Genomic DNA, 22535 nt, shown 5'->3' with positions numbered 1-22535 from the left:
ATGAATGTTGGAAAGATGTTTTCTGGTAAAGGCAAGAAAGCTTATTCCAGACAAATACAAAAGCCCCCACCCAAGGACATTCCATCAGGGGCAGAAATTGCTTTTGCATCTCAGGCTCATCACAAAGTGACTGGCAGAGCATGTTACCATTACTCTTCCGTGGCTGTATTCTTTTATGTCCCACATCATACACTTTACTTATTTTTCTCTTAAATATCTTTTCTGCAAATTGGATTTTCTGGTGACTCTGAAGATTTCTAGTTTATTGCCATAAAATATATATATATGTTTATTCAGTTATATCAGCCTTATCCCTTGGTGACTACAGAAAAAGGCAGTGCTGCTCCTGAGATGATGAGTGCCGGGTTTTTCAGTTTCGCAGAGGGTTCCCTGGAAAATCTCAAGTCACAGAGGCACTTTCCACCATCACAGTGGCCTCTAAGGGGACATCTCTGCTACCTTCCAGGCTGCATCCAGAACCATCCCACTGAACCTGCGCTGCGCCTCAGAAAACAGCAGCAGGTCTGACTCTGTTTCCAGCAGCAGGAATTACAGTGTGTGGCTACTGCACTGCTGAATGGATGCTGCAATGACCCCTATCTTTCTCCAACTAGATAAAGTCATTTTGATGGTGGGGACACTACGGGATATACACTTGTGTTATTTATTTTACGTGTGTGTGTGTGTATACACTTGTTATCGATATTATATATAAATACTGTGTTATATATAATACATAATATGTATCTATATATACTTGTGCTTTTTATATACACTTGTGTTCCTCTTACATATAAATATATATAATATGCAATATACAAACATATATTTATGTTATATAGTTGTATTATATATAATACAATTTTCCATATAAATATATAATTTTATATATTATAAATATATAATATTCATATATTACATATATAAGCTTGCATACAAATATATTTAATGATATATTTATATATTTTATGATATATAAATATAATATATAAGAAATATAATTATTTATAAAATATATTACTTGTGTATTTACATAAATATTTATAATTTATTAATTTAAATATAATAATTACATTTATCATAAACATTAATTAAATTTATATGTATATGCAAAGTTGTTTTTCCTAGTTTGCTAAAACAAAGTTGGGGTCACATTCTATTAAACGCATAAACTCCTACTTACATGTTTTTTAAACATAATTTAAAATTCTATTTGCTGACTGAGGTATTAGTTCATGGAAGTACATTTGCTTAGTATACCTTTATCATTTAAAACATCCCTGCATACCTCAATAGATAAAATGCTTCTCATGTCTATAGAAAAATACACAAAGCCACACCAATATACAGACACAGTCGCATCTAATACTCAGATCACAGCCTGCACATTACACAGAACCTCTGTTGTTCAACACAAGAAGGAAAGCTATATGGTTTGAAATGAAGTTTATAAAGTACAGTTGGATACTTGCTAAGCAGAGATGTTACTGTGGGGCTGGTGAAACCTTTGTTATTCTTTCTTTTCCTTTTATTTGGAGGGGCGGGCGGTAGCCTGTGAGGCTCCCCGTTTACCTGCACTGGAGTCAGGCTGATGCAATTTAGGAATCAGGCAGTCACTCTGGAGGTCCTCTTAGTTAGGCAGATGAAGGGTGTGCCCTACCCCATTCCCCTGGGGAGGGATCCTCTTTTGTTTAACAAAAGAGATGATCCCTTCTTAATGGCAAGGTGGAGTAAGGTTAGTTAGCCCAAGTAGACTTTTGAGGGAGAAGGGAATAGGGTCCCAGCTGGGGTGCACCAGATTTTATACCGGAAATCCATCGGGGTCGCCTCTAATCTAGGTCATTGTAGACACCAGCTCTTCAAAGGGGAAATCACAGACACAAGTTGAACCGAGGCAGGATAGCCAGGGCTGAAACATTTTGGGGCGGCTTTGATTCAGTCCTGAATGTAGCTGAGGATCTGAGCCATTTAGGACCCAGGAGGGTGAATGGAGGAGTGAATGCTATCCTAGAAACGAGGGTGGGATGGGAAAGATATAAAGTAGTACCTGGAAATCCAGTTCCTGCACACCCTCAAAGCATCAGAGTCACAGATGGGTGCCGGGCCTGTCTTCAGCGGGGATGTTACTTGGCAGCAAGCAGTGCAGATGTGGAAGGACCTGACTCTCAGCCCAGTCCCCACCCCAAGGGCACTGAGAAGTAAAACTGACTCCCTTTGGGAATAGGTAATTATGAAGCCTTATTTCTTGGCTATTTCCAAGGAAGGCTGGGATTCCTCAAGAGGGAGATTCTGAATTTGGTGCTTGAAAGGGCAGAAAGGTGTTTAAGAAGGTGAGCTATTCAGGAAAGCGGACATAGCATTGTGAGTTTGTGAAGCAGATTATGAATTTCATTAATTTCTGCATGTATCGAATCTGTATTTACTATTTTTCTCTCTCTGTAAATAGCACCTCTGACTTCCAAGTTGCTCAAATCAAAACCTTAGTGTCTGTCCTCATGGTCTTCCCTGTCCACAGCAAACCTTCACTCCAGGGCACCTTCTGTTGCTCTGAGAAGCACCTGCAGTTCCTTCCCTTACAAGGGTCCCAGTCACCAGGAGCAAGGGTGAGGGCATTTGCAAAACAAAAGTGAGAGGCTGAATTCTCCCTGCAGGAGGTAAGGGACCAGACTTCTCTCCCTCCCTTTCTTAGAGCATTTTCTTTAGAAAATCTACAAGTGGAAGTACCTTCTCTGTTTCTTTGAAACGTATGTGGATGTTAACAAAAGCTAAATAAGTCTCCTGCCAGCTTCAAGATCTAGGAAGGTCTTTCCTTCGGACCTGAGGCCATCTCTTTGAAATGCATCATCGAGGCAGGGAGCACCCCTGCCTACGCCTTCCAGGAAACAACAGGAACCTAATATCTTCTGCAGGCACCTGACTCCAAGTTGCAAAACTACCTTCTTTCATAAGGATGTGCAAAGTGTATTTTTCCTTTATGTAAAACCACAGTTCCCACAGATGATCACCCCAATTTCTGGGTGGATCTAGGATGAACTATGTGTTGACAGAGGGTACTGTCAAGCCCTCTTGCTAGAGGACTAGTTACTGTTACCCTTGAGAAAAAGTCTGTAATGAGATTTATCTGCTGGAAAACGGATGAGATTTCTTTCTTTCTATGCAATTTCTCAGCAGATTGCCTGTGACATGAATCACATTCTGGTTGAAAACTTATTCAACAATAACAGTGTTTTTAGCTATTTCTCTTTGACTTTTGTGGAGAGGTTTCTCTGGGTATGGAGAAGTTTAGGTTTTAACTGTTTATTTTCCCCAACACACTTGCCAGAATTGCCCTCTTGTCTATCCCCAGGGCAATCCATTCTCTGCACTGCATCTAAGAGGATCTGCTAAGAATGCAAGTAAGTTCCTGTCGCTTCTCTATTAAAACCCTTGAGTGAATTCCCTTCATTCCAGCTTCACAACTGGATGTCGCGGTCCCGTGGGATCAGAGTCCTGCCTGCCTCCTGCCTGCCTCACATGCACTGTGCCTCACCCACACCAGCTGCCCCATTCTTCTTTGAAATCCATGATCTCACTCCTCACACTGTGGCTTGTCACTGACTACACCGTTCCCTGAAATGCTGCTCCTTTTTCTGGTTTTTGCAAAACTTATTTGGGTTGCCCTCAAATGCCAGCTTCTCCCCCAAGAAGCCAGTTCCTCAGTCACACTCTCACATATTACACTCTTCTAGCCTCTGTTCACCCACATGCTCACTCTCTCTCTCTCTTTCTCTCTCTCTCTCTCTTTTTTTTTTTTTTTTTTTTTTTTTTTTGAGATGGAGTCTCACTCTGTCGCCTAAGCTTGAGTGCAGTGGTGTGATCTCGGATCACTGCCCCTCCACTTCCTGGTTTCAAGTAATTCTCTGCCTTTGCCTCCTAAGTAGCTGGGATTACAAGCACCCATCACCACACCCAACTAATTCTTGTGTATATATATTATTTTTAGTAGAGAAAGGGTTTCACCATCTTGGCCAGGCTGCTCTTGAACTCCTGACCTTATGATCCACCCACCTCAGCCTCCCAAATCCAAACCCTCCTTGGGATAAGGATTATAGGCATGAGCCACCGTGGCTGGCCTTTTATTTTCTTTTCCTTTTTCCCTTATTTATTTTTTTGTTTTGTTTTGTTTTGTTTTTTTTGGTGACTCTTCACCCGGGCTGGAGTGCAGTGGGATCATTGCAACTTCCGCCTCCCAGGTCCAAGTGATTCGCCTGCCTCAGCCTCCCAGGTAGGTCAGATTACAGGAACATGCAGCCATGCCCAGCTAATTTTTGAATTTCTAGAAGATACAGCATTTTGCTATGTTGGCCAGGATGGCCTTGAACTCCTGATCTCAGGTGATCTGCCCACCTACCCATTCAAAAGTGCTGGGATTACAGTTGTAAACCACTGCACCCAGTCTATGAGATTTAAGAAAAAAACAAGTAACTCAAATAATCAAGTCTCAAGAAAAAAAGTTTACAATCACATAAATACAAACACACACACACACACACACACACACACACACACACACACAGAGGAGATATAAAGTAAACACATAATTAAAACATTAATATATTAACTTAAAACATGTAATGTAAACTTCGATTGAAATAGAAATAATAAGACATTTACAATGAGCTCCAAGAAGCTGGAAGAGAATGTGGTGCTTATTTCCATTTTTAAAAAATCTAATCAATTTCCTTATCTACATTTCATTAAAGAAAACTTTGTTTGCAATTTAATGATCTTTATTTTGTAAATGGCTCATGGCACTGTGTTTCTATGAAATGTTCAGAAATGGATCAAAAATGTTATTGCAGAGCCAACTAAATTACAGACATGCAATAAATGTCAAGTACAAAATTATTATATTTTGCACGGCAGGTTAAAAACCAATGAAGAGTGTATGCAAAATGTAGGTTATTATAAAAGGTAGCATGTTACAGAGCAGGCTGCACGTGACCAAGTACACATTTTTATAGAAAAGAAAGACTAGGCTGGGCACGGTGGCTCACGCCTGTAATCTTGGCACTTTGAGAGGTCAAGGTAGACATACCACCCGAGTTCGAGACCATCCTGGCCAACATGGTGAAACCTCATCTCTACTAAAAATACAAAAATTAGCTGGGCATGGTGGTGGCACCTGTAATCCCAGCTATGCAGGAGGCTGAGGGAGGAGAATCACTTGAACCTGGGATGCAGAGGTTGGAGTGAGCTGAGATCGTGGCATTGCACTACAGCTCGGGTAACAGAGTGAGTCTCTATCTCAAAAAAAAAAAAAAAAAAAGAAAGAAAGAAAGAAAAAGAAAACCACAACTGGTGGAGCAATGGCAATAGGAAGACACTGTCCCAATGCAGTATGATGTAGCCACCCTGAAATATGTTCACTGTCCCCTCCTCCTAACTGTTTAGTGCTCCTTCCAGATCTAGATACCATATTTGTAGATAAAAGACATCTCCTTTAGGATTTATTGCATCCACTAAAAAAGCTATAATCTTGCCCTTTTTCTTTTATGTCTACTGAGAAATGAACTCACAACACTGGCTCTTTCTTGCTTTCGACCCTGAATCCCACCTCCAATGTGTGTGTCTTGCAAGCACACCCACACTTTAAGAGCTCAGTCCAGCAGCCACCCATATCCCTGTCCACACCCAGAGAAGCTGCCTTAGATGGCTGCATGTTTAAGTTCCTCACTCAGGAAAGGGACACCTTGTGTATGTTATTTAACCAAAGGCATCTTTTCTTGTAAGAACATTGTGAGTCACAGGATTCTTATTTTAATTTTTTCTTTCCAAGGAAGTTATGTTATGAGATTTTTCAACTCTTGGCCAAAAAAGGTCACAAATGCAAAAATAGAATGTTAACTAACAAAATGTCACATTATCTAAAACACAGTAAACTGATAAAAGATAATGAAATATTTGTAGGAGAATTTGCATTATTATTCATTCATTTATTCCTTCATTCAAAAATACTTCTGAGGGCCAGGCATGGTGGCTCACACCTGTAATCCCAGCAGTTTGAGAGGCCAAGAGTTTGGATGACTTGAGGTCAGGAGTTTGAGACCAGCCTAGCCAACATGGTGAAACCCTGTCTCTATTTAAAATACAAAAATTTGTTGGGTATGGTAGTACATGCCTGTAATATCAGCTACTCAGGAGGTTGAGGCAAGAGAATCACTTGGAGCCGGGAGGCAGAGGTTGCAGTGAGCCAAAATGTCAACACCACACTCCAGCCTGGGCAACAAGAGCAAAACTTCATCTCAAAAAACAACAAAAAAAAAGCTTCTCAGTGTCTATTTTGTGTCAGATAATGTTTTAGGCAATTGAGACACATCAATCAACAAATCAGGATCCTTGTGGAGCTTAGATTCTGATGGGAGGAGATAACAATACAAAATAAAACCCAGTAAAAAATGAAATATATAGACAGTGACAGTGCCTTGTGAAAAAGAAGGCAGAGCAGTGTCCATGGTGTTGAGAGTATTGCGGGGTAGCTGGTGGTGATTTTAGGCAGGTTGGTCATGGAAGATTCCTTGAGATGATGACACCTATTTTAAGACAGACATGCAATCAGCCATGTGGGTACCTGGGGCCAAGGCTACCGAGAAGAAGAACTGAAATTGCTATCGAAGACTCTAAATTGTGGGCCCAGTGCCTTGCTGGAGAAGCATGGACATTCCTGGGGCTGGAGCTGAGAACGGGGTGGGTGATGAGGCTTACAAGGGAGATGTGAGGGCACTCGGTGGCCCAGGTAAGGGGAAAACAGCAGGCAGCTGCAAGGAACTTGGGGTGACTCCATGATCCAGATGCCATTGCTGGGTTCTGAACATGTTACAAGGGCATGGAGCTTTTATTTTAAAGAATTAGTGTAGCTGCTGTGTCCAGGACAGACCATGGAGGGACACTGCAAAGGCAGTGAGACCAGTTAGGAGGTTACTGTAGGGGCAAGGCAGGAGATGGGGGACACTCAGATGTGGAGGTGCTGTGGAGTGGAGAGACAGGGCCTCATGCTCACAGATGTTAAAGGTATGTCCAATAAGGTCTCTGGATGGGCTGCATGTGGGATATGGAAGACAGGATATGAGGACGAACACAGTAAACAGACAACCTACATAAAGGGAAGACAGTTTTACAACCTACGCATCTGGAAAACGTCTCATATACAGCACCTATAAAGAAGTTAGGCAAATTTACAAGATGAGAAAAAATAACCCCATTAAAACATGGGTAAAGGACATGAACAGGCACTTTTTAAAAGAAGACATACATGTTACCAAAAATCGGGTCAACAAAAGCTCACCATCACTGATCACTAGAGAAGTGCAAATTAAAACCAAAATGAGATGCCATCTCACAGCAGTCCGAATGGCTATTATTAAAAAGCCAAGATATAAAAGATCCTGATGAGGTTGTGGAGAGAAAGGAACACTTATATGCTGTTGGTGGAAGTTTAAATTACTTCAACCAATATGGAAGACAGTGTGGCGATTCCTTAAAGACCTAGACAGAAATATCATTGGACCCGGCAATCCCATTACTGGGTACGCGCCCAAACAAATCTAATCAACCTATTATAAAGACACATACATTCGTATGTCCATTGCAGCCAAATTCACCATGGCAAAGACATGGACTCTACCTAAATGCCTGTCAATGACAGACAGAAAGAAAATGTGGCACATATACACCATGGAATACTATGCAGACATAAAAAGAATGAGATTATGTCCATTGCAAGGACATGGATATAGCTTGAGGCTATTATTCTTAGCAAACTAATGCAGGAACGGAAAACCAAATACTGCATGTTTTCATTTATATCTGGGAGCTAAACGATGAGAACACAAAGGCACACAGAGGAAAATAGCAGAACTGGGGGCTCCTGGAGGGTGGAACGTGAGAAGCCGGGGAGGGCCAGGAAAAATAACTAATGGGTACTAGGCTTAATAGCTGGGTGATGAATCTAGGTTAGGCACAAAGGCACTCTGGAGCTCTAGGGAAGCCATGGGCACCTGCTGCTAGTACACAAAGTATTAACTTTGTGTTAACTGCTGCTTTTATGACAAGGCTAACTGTTATTCCATGTGCTAGTGCCACATGGAGCTGAAAACATTCTTATTAGTATGGACTTAAATGCTAGGTATTAACAAAGACATCTAAATAATCTAAAAGGTATTTTAAAATATAATAACCTGATTAAAGAATAGAAGACGTGTGCATTTATGAGTTTCTTTGTAAACTCATTGATTTCTAGTTAGCATGTGAGCTCTGCAAAGCAGGAATCTTGACTTCATTCACTCAAATGTGCTTAGTTTTCGGCATAGAGGCTGGTATGTTTAAAGACACTCAGTAATCCTGGCGGCCTAAATGAATGAGTCAATGAATGAAAGAATGAACAGACACCATGTGTATCATTTTTCAGTATTCAAAAGAACTGGACTTTTCAGGCTGGGTGCGTTGGCTGACACCTTTAATTCCAGCACTTCGGGAGACCAAGGCGGGTGAATCAAGAGGTCAGGAGTTCAAGACCAGCCTGGCCATGATGTTGAAAACCCTTCTCTACTAAAAATACAAAAACTAGCCAGGCATGGTGGCAGGTGCTATAATCCTAGCTACTCAGGAGGCTGAGGCAGGAGAATCATTTTAACCTGTGGAGGGTGGGGGGCGCGCAGGTTACACTGAGCTGAGATTGTCCCACTGCACTCCAGCCTGGGTGATACAGTGAAACTCTGTATCAAAAAAAAAAAAAAAAAAAGAATTGAACTTTTCAATTTGATATTAGTTTTTTTTTTTTGTCTGTAAGGGGTAGGTTATTTTATTTAAAATGAGATTACAACTACATTACAATGATCAGTTAAGTTAAACATGATTCATCTTTTCTCATTCGACATCACAAATTCCTACTTGAGATTTCAATGTATATAGAGGTGAAATGCTGGAGTTTCTACTCCATGCTGAAATTTACTAAACTGATGAGTCTGACGCAAATATTACAACACTCACGAACTGATTTTGCACTCAAAGGTCTAAAACAGAAGTTGACAAACTATATACTGGGAGTCAAATCTGGCCCACCAGCTAGTTATTGTAGCTTGGAAGTTAAGAATGGTTTTAAATTTTTAAATGGCTAAAACATATCAAAATAAGAATATTAGTTTATGTCACATGAAATTCAAATTTCAGTCTTCATAAACAATATCCTATTGGAATGCAGTCCTGACCACTTAGGCATGCGTTGTCTGTGGCTGCCTGTGGGCTACACAGCCACAGAGCTGAGGAACTACCTTGGAGACCACGGGGCCTGCAAAGACTGAAACAGCTACTCTCTGGCTCTTTGGGGAGAAGGGTTGGTCCTCCCTGGTACAGAACAATAATTATGGGTTTTTTTTTTTTTTTTTGCATTTATATGGCATTTTTCTTTGCATTTACATGGCATTTTCCTTACCTTGTTGTTTCCCATTAATTCTCATGTTTTTCAGTTAAGAAAACTAAAAAAGGGCTTTATTATCAGGGTTCCCACCCTGAATTGAACTCAAAGCACCCGGAATGAGTACACCCTACACCCCCATTGGGGTGCATCAACTCAGCCCAGACTCCGGCAGACAGAAAGTGGCCTGGATAAAAGAAACTTCCACCTAATTAAGCACAATCATTCCTCCTTTCATTTCTGAAAATGTCAGAGTGCTTCAGTAACTACAGACAGAGTTCACGGAGAAGAGAAGCTGAGGAGGGCTCCAGCACTTAGGGAAAGAAATGCTTTTGGCAAACTCTCTTTCTTTGTATTTTTCCAAAGTAATACATGGTTCTGGAGTATTACACAAAACAAAACAGAAAATGAAAACCTCAACCAAACTCAAACTACGGCTTTATTTAAAGGAAGTAAAACTGTAAAACTTTACAAAAAATACAAAGAAGAAAATCTTCCTGATTTAGGGCTAGGCAAGGAGGTATTCGACGTGACAGCAGAAGCTCAATCCATAAAATCCAAAACTGATCAATGAGACTTCATCAACACAGAAAAGCTTTTGCTCTAAAAAAGAAAAAAGAGCCTGCAAAGAGGATAAAAAGACAAGCTACAGACTGGGAGAAAATGCTGGAGAGCCACATATCTGACAAAGGAATGTGTCTTAAATATATAAGGAATGCTCAGACTCAAAAGTAACGAAAAATAAAATCCCATCAGAAAATGGGCAAAGGCACGAGAAAAGAAAAAGCAACATTTCACTGCACAGGAAAGACATATGAGAAATAAAAAACATGAAAAGATGCTCAAAATTAGTAGTCATTAGGCAAATAAATACAGAGATATCACCACATATTTAGGAGCACAGCTAAAATTAAAATTTATACTATATATATTTTCTAGATGATGTAAATAATATAGAAAATTTTATGTCATGTATGAAGAAATATCAAATGTTGCTTAGGAGGCAGACAAACAGAATCACGTATGCATTGCTGGTGAGAATACAATTGTACAGCCATTCTGGAAAATTATTTGGCAGTTACAAGTGAAACATTCAGTTTCACAATTGCATTCTTGGGCATTTATCTCAGAGAAGTAGAAACTTACATTCCCATGATAAAGATAACAAATATGGTACAATGTGTATGGCTCTGGTGATGGGTGTACCAAAATCTCACAAATCACCGCCGAAGAACTTCATCATATAACCAAATACCACCTCTACCCCAATAACTTACAGAATAATAACAATAATAATAATAATAATAATAATAATAATAATTAAAAGAAGAAAACCTGCACATGCATATTCATCACAGCTCTACTTATAGGAGCCTCAAACTGGAAACCACCCAGGTGTCCTTCAGTGGTGAATGATTAAACCAATGGCTGCCTCCAATCCCTGGAGCTCTTTGCAGGAATCTAAAGGGATACACCACGGATGCATGCAACAAGCTGGCACCATCGGCACCTACGGAAAGGTACTCAATAAAGAGGTCAATCCAAGAGGTGACATACTGCCTGATTCCCTCCACAGAACATTTGTGAAATGATCAAGAGGCTAGAAGTAGAGGACAGATGAACGGCTGCCAGGAATGAAGAAGGGATGGGGGCTGAGGAGGATGGGGATCAGAGAGCAGCCCGTGGGATCCTCCTGCTGGTGGAAATGTTCTGCTTACTGACAGTGTCAATGTCCAGCACGTGGGCTGTGATGGTGAACTCTAGTTCTAGAAAATGCTACTCCTGGGGGAAGCTGCGTAAAGAATGCACCAGGTCTCTCTGTTTTATCTCTTGCCCCTCTAAGAGGATCTATGATTACCTCATAGTAAAAAGGGTTCAATTCATAAAGTAAAAGTTATATATATATATATATATATATATCTGAGTTGCGGTATTCACTTGAATTGTGGACAGTGAATGCAAACCATTTTACTTCTAAAATTATGTTCTTATGAAAGTATATATACTCACATAGTTAATTTCAAAATTCAAAGAGATTAAAACATTGCCAAGAAGTGCCACAGAAATCATGTGTTTCTGAATATACCTTCATGACAGAAGACAATATGAATTTCCTGATTGTGAAATTCCTGGCAAATATTGGTAAATCTGAAGATGACAATATCCATTTTCAGGATCACCCATTGCTGGGGATAATGACCATTCTCTTGGAATAATAACAAATATTAAACCAAACAAAGTGTCCTTTCCAGTTAACACAATTACTGCTTACCCAAGAGGCTCTATAAATGCTATTACATTGGGCCAGAAGGAAAAAAAAGAATAAAATCAAAGGACAAGGATTCCCTAGACGGACATGTTAAAACCTCTCAAAATATGAAAGACTGTAGTCTTTCAGTGGAAGCGCAGGTATTGAAGCAGAGGTATAGAGAGAAATAGTGCTATTATTCAAGCCAACATGAAATGCCCGGTGCGATCTGCCCCTCAAGAATTCGTTGTAATGTTTCAAAGTGGAAAATGTGCTTTAGTAAGTTTAGTGTGTACTTAACAGCTATGAAAACATGACATCAAGCATACCTATCAAACAAGTCTAAATGATTTCTACAATATATAGAAATGTATGTAACAGAAACAAATTACTTTTATTTTGTATGAGAGGGAATGTGAACTTCATTGCAAGTGAAAATTCAGTCAGAATTCCATGAAAATTTTTTTGTTAATTAAATAAAAAGACATAATATTCAAGACATATTACTGACATTACAGTTATTAAGCTAGGCAATAAATGTCCCTGGCCCACAGATTCTCATTTTTGAATTCAGACGTTACCTACTTTGTGTAATAATTGTCCTTAGATGTTTTCTCTTGCTTTATCAACTGTCATTCATTCATTCATTCATTCATTCAGAAAGAGTTCTGTTCTGTCACCCAGGTTAGAGTGCAGTGGTGAGATCTCAGTTCACTGCAACCCCTGCCTCCTGGGTTCAAGCAATTCTCCTCCCTCAGCCTCCTGAGCACCTGGGATTACGGGTGTGCACTGACATGCCGGCTAATTTTTGTGTTTTTAGATGAGACAGTGTTTCACCACGTTGGTCAGGCTGGTCTCGAATTCCTGGCCTCAAGTGATCGGCCCGCCTCGGCCTGCCAAAGTGCTGGAATAAGAGGTGTGAGCCACCGTGCCCAGTCTTGCTTCATCTACTTTTACACTTATATTCTGACTCCCCTATTTATATGTTGATATCCTGGATCATTGTTTATCTCAAATTAATTCAAAGAGCTTTATAACCAATTATTAGAACAATAACATTACTGATATATAGTAAGTATTCATTTTTGGTCATAAGTTCAAGTCATCTTTTAAACCTCTTACAAATAAATGTTCTAATATTTTTAGTATAAAACTATATTTTTGAGAGATGGATACCATATAGTTACCCAAATCAGAAAACGTATAACATAAAAATATGATAGGTTACTACTGTTCACAATAGTGTTTGAATCACTTATCCTAATTAAGTTCTTAAGATTGTATTGTAAAGCCAACTAACTTGCTTTAATAAATAAATTGCGACTTCTCTGACCTAAAAACACTAACAGTTTTGCCTTCATCATGTGAAGTCCAGACATCTGTGGGGAAAGCAAGTATGTTTCTTCTTTGATGTCTAAAAAGAGTACAGTATTTAAAGTTATTTTACAAACTCTAATAGCAATGCTAACATTTAAACTTTTAATGCAGTGTAAAATTCTACTTTTTGCATCCTCATAAAAGTAAAAGATGATTCATTTATTCAAAGAGACTTTAGTTTTTTAAATAATGAAAACCAAATTTTTAATAATAAAAATGAAAAACCAAACTTCATTTTCCAAGGATCCTCTTCTAAACATTTATTCACCTCAGTAGTATGATTAAACTGATTCCCAACTTTCTAGTAGGTATGAACAATAAAAATCTGTATACTAACACAAGGCAGACTTGAGGTGAGGAAATAGTTATTAGATTTCTTATGAAACATTCTCTGCAAATTCACCAGTGTTCTTTATCAACAGTAAGTGCCTGATTTACAATTTCAATGTGTTATGGAAACCCCAGGTGGCGTAGTAATGTGAAGATCTGCTATGGTAACATTAGCATGATAAAGTGAAATTTACTTGTGTTCTATCTTCTCCTGTTTCTAAGTCAAAATTCCACTCTCTGGATGCCTTTTTGCCAAAAACGTGTCAAGAGAATCTTACTTCTGTCAGTTTGAATTGAGTGGGGTGATCAGGAGGCCAAAGAGAGGGAAAAGTCTAATTTGAGAACTGCAGAGTGAATCATTTATCACATAATGCTTCCCTTGAGCTGATATGCCTCTGGAACAGAGAATAAATATTAACAATGATTTATACTTGGAGAAAACTTATAAATAAAATAGCTTTTGTGTTTCGCACTTTTGAGGGAAGTACTTGTCAAAATTGTGGGGTGGTAAAAAGAATATTATACCCTAATTTAATCTAATTAACTAGGAAATTATTGCTACTAGAGTTTAATCTACATAATAAGGTTACATAGCTGGCAAAGATGAAGCTAAACCATAGGCCAGAAAGAGTGCCTACTCTAAAATTATACTAATTGTGTGTGTGTGTGTGTGTCTGTGTGTGTGCATACACTACAGACTTTTCTGTTACACATTTTTCTTGTACTCAGTGTCAGAACTGCTAACATTGGTACAGCTTGTATTTCTTTAATAATGGTAAATGCTGCCAAGTATATTACTGGGATCTGTACCCAACCTGTATTTTAATCACCTCAATGAGAATATAAATTATTTGGTAAAAGCATCTCAAGGAAACTTAAGAATGTAATTCAACATGTATCTGTTGAATAGCTGCTCTTGCAGCTAGAACCATCTTAAGGACTGTTAATATTAGAGCAGAGATATTAAAAATAATAGTTGGCTGGGTGTGGTGGCTCACGCCTGTAATCCCAGCACTTTGGGAGGCCAGGGCAGGTGGATCATAAGGTGAAGAGATCGAGATCATCCTGGCCAACATGGTGAAACCCCATCTCTACTAAAAGTACAAAACTTAGCTGGGCATGATGATGTGCCCCTGTAGCCCCTGCTACTCAGGGGTCTGAGACAAGATAACTGCTTGAACCCGGGAGGTGGAGGTTGCAGTGAGCAAGACTGCACCACGGCACTCCAGCTGGGCAACAGAGCGAGACTCAGCCTCAAAAACAAAACAAAACAAAAAAACAGTTAATTCATTTAAGGAATTTACACTCTGACTAGAACCAAAAACTAAAAAATAAGAAATAATCAGAAAATAAGCACAGACGCATATACAAGAAATAACGAAAAAACAAACAAAGACAAAATGCTACTAGGTATGCAATGTGAGGCACAGACAGCAAATGCGGGAATTAGTGCCAAATATGTATAACCTGGGCACGCCAGGATATTCAGCAACGACCAAGCGCGATAAAGGTAATTTGTATGACTCTTGTGAACGGGCGAGTGTAAGAATCAAAATGGGCCTTTATTTAGTCTCAGGGATGAGAGATGTTTCCTAAATGCAGTGGTGTTTAACGGCAACTTGTAATGTGAACGGAAGGGGCTGGAAAAGGGAGGGAGTCTTAGACAGAGGGAGCAGCGTACTCCTGTTACCTGGGGATCTGAAGGCTCAAAAGCAACAAACAAATAATCCGTCAGGAACCAAGACTGAAGGAGTGGGTGAAGGTGGAGAAGCAGATGGAAGCCCAAGGCTGGCCAAGGTGAGGCCATGCTAGGGTTTTATTCTAACCTAAGTGAGAACTGAAGAGGTTTCTTCTCAAAGCGGGGCCTAGCTTTTTCATTTCCTTCTGCCAGCATGGCTTTTCTTCAGCATGGCTTTGACACAGTCACAACCTCTGCAGTCCTTTAGACTTGGGTCTTACTCGGTGAAGACCCAGGTACACAGTAGCTAAGGCGGGGAAGAGACACGTAGGGTGAGATCAGCCTCTCCATCTCCTCAGAGGTCACAAGCAAGTAATTCAGCAATTGGCCATGGAGACGGGTACACTTTTGGATGTGTTACTTTTGAGCTGTCTGCAAGACGTTCAAATGAGCTTATCTAATTGGCATCTCAGAGGTTCATGAGGCAGAAGAGAGCTGGAGATAGAGAGCTCTGAAGTTATTACCTTATGAATTCATGTCCATGCCTGGGGGAAAATTAATTTGCAAAGAGAGAGTATGTGCAGAAAGCAGACCTGACATCCTGAGACCAACCTCGCAGGTCACCTGCCACTCAAGGGTAAGCAGAAGACAAGACGCAAAATAGCAGCCAGCCAGTCAAGAGGCTCCTAGGGATGATTGTGAAAACCCCGAGGAAAGAGGGCTGTAAGGCAGAGAGGCAGCAGCACCACAGTTCTGCAAGGGGCCCTTTAAGAGGACCCCTTGGCAAGGTGAGGTAGCTCACACCTGTAATCCCAGCACTGTGGGAGGCCCAGGCAGGCAGATCACCTGAGGTCAGGAGACTGAGACCAGTATGGTCAACATGTCAAACCCCCTTCTATACTAAAAATGAAAAAATTAGCCGGATGTGGTAGTAGGTGCCTGTAATCCCAGCTACTCAGGAGTCTGCGGCAGAAGAATCGCTTGAACCCTGAAGGCAGAGGTTGGAATGAGCCTAGATCACACCATTGTCTTTCAGCCTGGGCGACAAAGCGGGACTCCATCTCAATTAAAACAAAACAAATTAGCCACGTGTGGTGGCGCATGCCTGTAATTCCAGATTCTCGGGAGGCTGAGGCACGAAAATCACTTGAGCCTGGGAAGCAGAGGTTGCAGTGAGCCAAGATTACACCACTGCACTCCAGCCTTGGCAATAGAGCAATAGAGACCTTATCTTAAAAAAAAAAAAAAAGAAAAGAAAAAAGAAAAAAGGACCACCCTCAGGTGAACTGTTGAGTTGGCTGAGTGAGGTGCCTGTTATTTCTGACATCAACAAGAGCAGTGATCAGAGAGTGATGAGTATAGAAACACAAAGCCTGGTGGGTTGTAGAATAATTTAGAGGTCAAGAGATGCAAACAGCAAGCATAGACTACAGCATAAAGTTTTGTTCTAAAGAGAGAAGAGAAACAAGCTGACATTCAAAAGTGAATGATGGTAGTTTTATGTATCATTTTTAAATATCAGAGACTTTAGCATATTTTAATAGTAAAAGTAAAAAGCCACAGAGAGCAAAGGGTGAAAATCAGGAGAGAAAGAGGTCCCCACCCAGAGGCAGTCCCTGCAGCAAGCAGCGCGAACGTGTGCAGGCGGACCACCATCCGGGAGTGTGTCGGGGAGGACCAGCACCGCCTGGGAAAGGCGGTAAAATTCCCAAGTAACAGGAGTGAGAAACAGTCCATCACTGCTAGCTTGCATGCCCTTGGAAGGAAATGAAGGGAAATCCCCTGACAGCTGTGCCTCTCGTGAGGTGTGATATCCTACTGGGTCATAGCTCACAAGATCATATCACACATGATCATCTATCACATATCAAAGAGGTCTTGATGCATTGGATGATTTGAGGAAAGAGGCAAAGGTTTGAAATACTAAGGTGCACTGGAGCAAGGGTTTGCTAGAAAAACAGATGACGGCAGTGGAGCGACTGTGTGGTTGGTGGCCATGCATGTACCGTGGTGAACGAGCCACCAGGTGAGGTTTCCTCAGGAGCTCTCCGAAGTCTGGAGGAGAGAATCCGGGCAGATGACGGGCCACAGAGCTCCCAGGGCAAGGGCATGTAACACGTTAATCAGAGACTAGATTTTTGAGGAAGGAATTTCTGCTGACAGGGAAGAAGTACGTCCCAGCAAAAGCAAAGAACCAACATAAAGTGAGGAAGCAGGGATGGAGACAGAAGCAGCAGTATAAAGCAATGGGCTGGCATCGGGCTTCCCAGCACGCCATGGCCCACTGCATGCCTCCCACAGCACATGATGGATATGGAGTGGGAGGTCGAAGGCTGCAGAGGCAGCGGCTGAGGCCACCCAGCTGGGCGAACCATCGATGGGATGTGCAGGACCCTGGCAGGGGCCATCGGAAATGGAGTCCTAACTCACCAGGGTGGGAGATCAAAGAGCGAGCAGAGGGCAGAGCCTCAGAGATGAGGATTATACCAGAGGTGAACAGGCTCCCATGAAGCCAGCGTCATTGCCCTGTGCGGGCTCAGTTGCCTCTGTTGGCCTTTCCTGGAAGCTATATGAGGGATGCACCCATCTTTGCTTTCCACATCACTGATCTCCAATGCCCACAGGGTACTCAGGGCACAACAGGAAGAGATGGGGTACTCGTGGGTGAATGAGTGAATTGACATGAGAATGAATGACTGTATAACAAATGGTAAGTCTGTTACTTCAGAATGACTGTACCAGTGCCAGCATGCACACAATGAGGCCAGGGTGAATTTCTCCCATCAGGGTGTGGTCAGATGGTTCATCTCAATGTTTGTCTCAGTGACTGGCACTTTCTGTGTTCTCATTAATCAAGCAATTTATGTCGGAATAACATGTTTTTAAAGACATTGTGATAATCCAGTCAATTAAATGTGAGGCCATTTTCTTTCTCCATGAGGTAATGTTGCACACCTCTGCCTACCTACCCCTGTGCTGACTGGGAGTTTGAGACTCATCAGAAAATTTTACACCCAAGGTCCTGGGGAATGGGGGGCCTGAAATGACTGTTGCCTGAGGTATGGACCAACTCACTTTCAACACGAGCTGGATTCATTTTAGCAGAAAGGTGGCCATAAGCAATAATCCAGTTAGTATTTTTCTAGAAAGAAGCTGATAATCTATTAAGTATTAAAGCTCCATCCTCAAGAATAGGAGAAGTGTCATTTTATACGTCTGGACTGTCTCCTTCAATTTGTAATCAATCTTGCTAATACTAGAGAAAACAAATCACAGCAAAAATCCTGACATTCCAAAGAATACAAGACATAGAACTTCAGCTAAACCAGCATCTTAGTTTCAATCAACTCAACACGTTCTTCATATCTGTGTCATGGGCCAGGCTGCCACGGGAAGAAAAGCTGAATACAGCTGTCTTTGGCCTTAAGCTTTTCATGATCTATGGTCCGAAGTGGTCAACCATAAAAATGTATGGCCAGTTCTCTACCAGTCCCATGAGGAAGATGCTGAGCGCAGAGGGGAGCTATGGCTCCAGCTACATTTGCCATGTGCTACCCTGCAGAGAAACTCAGACCATAAACTATGGGTTTATGGCTGGTTCTCGCCCATAAAACAGCCCCAGCCTGTCTGCCATTGGCGGGCACCAAGGGCCTCTTCCATAATAAACAACAAATAATTTTTTTAAATGAAAATGCACCTATTAAATTATCTTTCAATAACGTAAATTAGGGAGAGCTATCATGTCGCCGCTACAGTACTACCATTACTTACGGAGAAATTAATCTCGCAAAACTGAGAATGCAACATGGCCAGAGAGTCATTTTCCCCGGGACTGGGGGAGCTCACAGCAGCACACTGAGCGTTTACTTAACCCCCAGAGCAAAGGTCAGCTTTGTGTGCCGAACTCCATTTTCTTGAGTTTTATGCATGATTAAATGGCAATTAAGATTTAATGAAAAGTGTTAGGCTGATTACAATGAACATAATTGCAGTAGTCAGTTCATGTCCTCCTGTTTTACATGCTGTGCAGAGTTGGCAGGACAGTGGAACTTTAATGGGGTCTGGATATCTCATGAGCCTCCAAAGCTCATATTTCTAGTGGAGAAAATTTAGTCTTACAGTAAAGTGAAGGTAAATGCACATTAAGGGAAGCTTGGGCCACAACCCTACTCCGCCAACACACATGTAGACATGAGGCATGGAAGATGGGCAAGGACTTTCTCCATCCTCTCCCTAGACACTGTAGACACTCGCTCCTGCCCCAAGATTATATTAAAGCAATGAAAAAAAAAAAAAGATCAGTAATAATGAAGAAAATTTATCAGATGATTAACCATGCTTACTTAAAAAATGACCACTGAACTTTATATAACAATTGCCTGATATCCAACTGGTATCAAAATTTCAAGTGATGAAGAGTAAAATAACTTTATCAAGAATTGTAACAATGAACAGGTCAACAAAGATATAGCCCTTTTATTAAATAGGTATAATGTGTTCTTGACAAATCAAAGTCAAAGTAAAGCAAAGTAAATCAAGTACTCCTGACTATAAACATTATACAAAAAGCATTTAAACTATTTGTCAACACTGGCTATAAAATCATCCAGAAGTAAAAGAATTTTTTGCAATTTATATTAGTCTGTTTTCATGGTGCTGATAAAGACATACTAAGACTGGGTAATTTATAAAGAAAAGAGGTGTAACTGACTCACAGTTGCATATGGCTGGGGAGGCCTCACAATCATGGCAGAAGGTGAATGAGGAGCAACATCATGTCTTACATGGTGGCAGGGAAGAGAGAACTTGTGCAGGGGAACTCCCATTTATAAAACCATCAGATCTCATGAGACTTACTATCACGAGAACATTACAAGAAAGACCTGCCCCCATGACATAATTACCTCTCACCGGGTCCCTCTCACAACAGGTGGGAATTGTGGGAGGTAGAATTCAAGATGAGATTTGAGTGGGGATGCAGTCAAATCATATCATTATTAAACGAACAGTTATATATTTATCCCTTAAGGCTTTACTATTAAAATTTTTGAATTAAACTAAACTCAGTTACAAAGCACATTGTTTACAATAGATGAAGAGGTTTTTGTTATGCAATCAAAGTCATACTCATATTTTCAACATTTATGCGTGTGGAAAATTTTCAAGCATATCTAACTAGAAAACACTTGTTGAGTATCGATGATATATCATGTTCTAGAAAAAAAAAGGCTGTCTGCCCTCAAGTAACTTAACCCAGTCCATTACTAAAATGATAGCTACAACAGACAAAACACTATTACAGAAATATAAACGTTGTGTTTGGGAACTGGAAGTGACAACATGATTGGCTTTGCTAAAGAAACCTTCAGCTATGATGTGGGCACACTGGTGTTTATTATGCAAGCAAGGCGGGGAAGGCTAGTCCAGCGTGTAACAGGCACACACCCCCAAGCTGGGAGAGGCTGGCATCTGAGTAGAGGTTTCTAGAGGCTTGGCCAGAGTGGAGGATGGTGACTGAGGATGCTGTTGACAGTTGCTTAGGGGATGTTTTCAAGGAGGGTTTGTAGCCTTTATTTTTGGCAGTGGGGAGAATGAGAAATCTCTCTGGCTGAGATGAGAAGACAGTGGATAGTTCTGAGCAGAAGTCAGGTGTTGCCCGAGTTGCCTCCGAAAAGGTTTACCTGGGTGGCTGTGCTTAGGTGGGCCAGAAAGTACTCAGAGCAGGAGGAAGGACGCCCGTGAGCAACACAGAGCAGGTCAGACCTGCAATGGCCTAGACCAAGCTGGCAGGACGCAGGTTGGGAGAACCAGATTTGGGATCTGTTTTGAATAGGGACCCTCCTGAATGTGTTGTTGGATTCTTTGTGTGGTGTGAGATAGAGAGAGGTCTAAAAATGGCTCTAAAAGTTTCATCCTGAGAAACTGGCAGGGTATAGTTTATTTCAGCAAAACAGGGAAGACATCAAGGGGTGCAGAATTGAGAAAGGAGTAAACAACAGCTGAGTAGCCACCCCGCACCTCTGCAGCAAGGCAGGACATCAAGAAGGCAGGTGGACACTCCAGGGAGAAGGCTGGGAGGCTGGCTGGTGTTTCCCAAGGAGTACCAGAATTGGGTATTTATTGACTAGTAATGGGATTGGGGGGATGGATTCTACCCAAGCGTTACTTCAAACCATATGGAATTGCCAGCATTAAACCATTTTTTACCTAAACAAATGACAATTTCATGTGATTCAAATTGGTGCATGTGGAAAACTGGATAAAAGAAAACTTAACAAGTATCACTTCTGTAGAAACTTTGATGGATGTCTTCATGTTTGTTGCTTCCTAAAAAATACATGGATAGAGAAGAAAGGAAACTCAAGGACAAGCCCTCCTGGCATCTGCTCTTTAGAGTTTCAAAGGAAAAAAGATGTGAATCAGCTAAAGAGCCAATGACAGAGTGGCCTTGGAATAAGGAGCAACAGGGGACAATGATAAGATAGAAAACAACTGAAGGAAGTGTTTCAATAAGAGAGAAATGGTAAAACAAGTGTTTGAAAAGCTCCAAACTACTATGGAATTAAAACACAGAGAGGTAGTGCAACCCTGACGTTAAACTCTTGTTTAAAATGTACTTTCAAACTGTGCTTGAGAAAAATCTGATAATTCAAATGTCTCTAAGAAGAAAACAATTCAGAAAACTACTTTCTGAATAACATAATCAGACCTCTAATGCTTTTTTCACTCTATTGACACAGTATCAAGTTAAAATAGCCTACCAAGAAATCTAATTTAATACAATTGAATAAATGTCATTTTTGCTTGGCAAAAATGGCCACACTTAAATCATCAATTATACAAGAAAAACATTTCTTTTTAAGTTCTGTTAAAAAATTTTTAAAGTAATAACTAATTCCAATGCTTTAAATTATAAAATTAGTATGTATTGTAAATCACAACATGACCTAATTCATAGGCAAAGTTACTTTTCTTTTTTTTTTTTAATTGTCCGAGGGTTCACAAAGACAATAAAAGAGAGACTTCCATCCTCCCACCTACAAAAGAATAGTGAAGACTTCTTGGGTGTAATGGATAGGCTCTTTTGCACTTCGTAAAGAGTTTGAGGTCTTTTGCTTGGAAAGATACCAGCTTGATTTAGTTTCATGGCTGGCTTCCCCAGTGACAGGGGGAAGGCGAGTGGAGTGAGGGGCACAAAACAGCCCCGTTTCTTCCGGCAATGAAGCAGGTTCTTGGGACAGTTTACTTCCCTCTCCCACACCCTTTCTTTCTTTCTTTCCTTTATTTTCCTTCCTTCCTTCCTTTTTTCCCCTTTATTCTTCTTTCTCTTCCTTCCTTTTTTCTTTCCTTTTTTCTTCTCTCTCTTTCTCTCTCCTCTTTCTCTTTCTTTCTATCTCTCTCTTTCTTTCCTTTCTTTCTTTTTTTTTTTTCTTCTTTTGACAGAGTTTGAT

The 22535-nt window shown here is 40.6% G+C and overlaps 1 protein-coding gene across 3 annotated transcripts in view; it reads right to left on the bottom strand.

Annotated features, from left to right (window-relative positions):
• The window catches only part of CSMD1 (CUB and Sushi multiple domains 1), a 2098967-nt gene that overhangs the window by 358419 nt on the left and 1718013 nt on the right, over positions 1-22535 (bottom strand). The gene's annotated exons all lie outside the window — the stretch shown is intronic.

This window comes from Saimiri boliviensis, chromosome 13 (assembly GCF_048565385.1).
Source record: "Saimiri boliviensis isolate mSaiBol1 chromosome 13, mSaiBol1.pri, whole genome shotgun sequence".
Taxonomy (NCBI): Eukaryota; Metazoa; Chordata; class Mammalia; order Primates; family Cebidae; genus Saimiri; species Saimiri boliviensis.
The sequence above is the reverse complement of the archived record's forward strand: the minus strand, read 5'-3'. Positions and strand labels throughout refer to the sequence as shown.